The sequence below is a fragment of the Molossus molossus genome, unplaced genomic scaffold, assembly GCF_014108415.1.
Source record: "Molossus molossus isolate mMolMol1 unplaced genomic scaffold, mMolMol1.p scaffold_m16_p_14, whole genome shotgun sequence".
Lineage (NCBI taxonomy): Eukaryota > Metazoa > Chordata > Mammalia > Chiroptera > Molossidae > Molossus > Molossus molossus.
Genome location: NW_023425349.1, coordinates 75554133 through 75555794, shown reverse-complemented (window position 1 = coordinate 75555794; position 1662 = coordinate 75554133). Strand labels below are relative to the sequence as shown.

The 1662-nt window shown below is 35.6% G+C and overlaps 1 non-coding gene across 1 annotated transcript; it reads left to right on the top strand.

Annotated features, from left to right (window-relative positions):
• Positions 1-759: 759 nt before the first annotated feature.
• On the top strand, positions 760-866 carry LOC118630408. The gene has a single exon (XR_004959630.1). It is a non-coding gene; the product is annotated as a U6 spliceosomal RNA (small nuclear RNA).
• The last annotated feature ends 796 nt before the right edge of the window (positions 867-1662 follow it).

Sequence of the window (1662 nt, the reverse complement as noted above, 5' to 3'; positions counted from 1 at the left end):
TCAGGGCACATGCCCTGGTTGCGAACTCATTCCTAGTGGTGAGAGGGTGGGGTTTGATCTGCAGGAAGCAGCTGATCAGTGTTGCTATCTCACAACAAAGTTTCTCTCTCTCCCTTTCTCTCTCTCTAAAAAAGCAATACAAACATATTTTATAAAGAAAAAATATCAAGAATACTAAAGAAATAGTTAAGAGAAAGAATAACTGTGGAAGCAATATAATCCCAGATATTAAGATATCTATGTACCTACAGTAATTAAAGCATGGTGGTATTGACACAAGATTAAAAGAAAAAAAATACATTGTAATAGAAAAGAGATTCCAGAATCACACTTACACTGTCACTTGCTTTTCTACAAAAATGCCAGTACAGTGCTGGGGGGAAGAAATGTTCTTTGCAATGACTGAGGCTAGAACAACTGGAATAAGGAGAACAATAAAACAATAAACACCTAGAAGGAAATAAACAAAGGTATGTTCATAACCTTGGGCTAAACAAAGATTTCCCAAGGAGAGAAAAGTACTAATAATAAAGAAAAATGTTGATAGGTTGGATTTAATTAAAAATAAAACATTCTAGACTGACCATGCAGAAGGTTCCTGGTTCAATTCTTGGTCAAGACACATGCCTGAATTGTGGGCTTGAATTGTAGGGGGCATACAGGAGACAGATGATTGAAGTTTCTCTCTCATCAATGTTTCTATCTCTCCCTTCCTCTCTGTGAAATCAATAAAACCATGTTAAATAAAAATAAAAGGTAGTGCTCACTTCGGGAGCACAAATACTAAAACTGGAACGATACAGAGAAGATTAGCATGGCCCCTGCGCAAGGATGAAAGGCAAATTCGTGAAGCGTTCCATATTCTTAGATATGCTAAAAGGACTGCTGTAATTAGTAGAAGAAATAGAAAGAAACATAGAACCACAATAAAAAATAGGGCGATAAATAAGTACATATCAGTTATCCTCTTAAATGTAAATGGTTTGAATGCTCCAATAAAAAGACACAGAGAAGCTGACTGGATAGGAAAGCATGACTCACATATATGCTGTTTACAAGAAACCCACCTTACAACAAAAGACTAACATAGGTTGAAAGTGAAGGGATGGAAAAAAATCTTTCAAGCAAATTGAAAGCAAAAAAAAGGCTAGAGTAGCAATACTCATATCTGATAGAGTAGATTTCAAAATGAAGACCATAACTAGTGACAAAGAAGGGCACTACATAATATTGAAAGGATCTATCCAATAGGAAGATATAACCTCAGTAAACATATATGCACCCTATATGAAAGCACCAACATATATTAAAAATCTTTTGGAGGACGTCAAAGGAAAAATTGATAGCAATACAATCATATTAGGGGAGTTCAACACCCCACTGACAGCACGGAATAGATCTTCTAGACAAAAAATTAATAAGGAAACAGACTCCAAATGAAGCCCTAGATCAAATAAATTTAATAGATATCTACAGAGAATTACACCCCAAAACTGCAGAATTCACATTCTTCTCAAGTACACATGGGACACTCTCAAAGACAGACCACATGTTAGGGCACAAGCTAAATCTTTACAAGTTCAAGTAGATTGAAATCATATCAAGCATCTTCTCAGATCACAATGGCATGAAACTACATCAACTGCAACAAGAACATGCAAA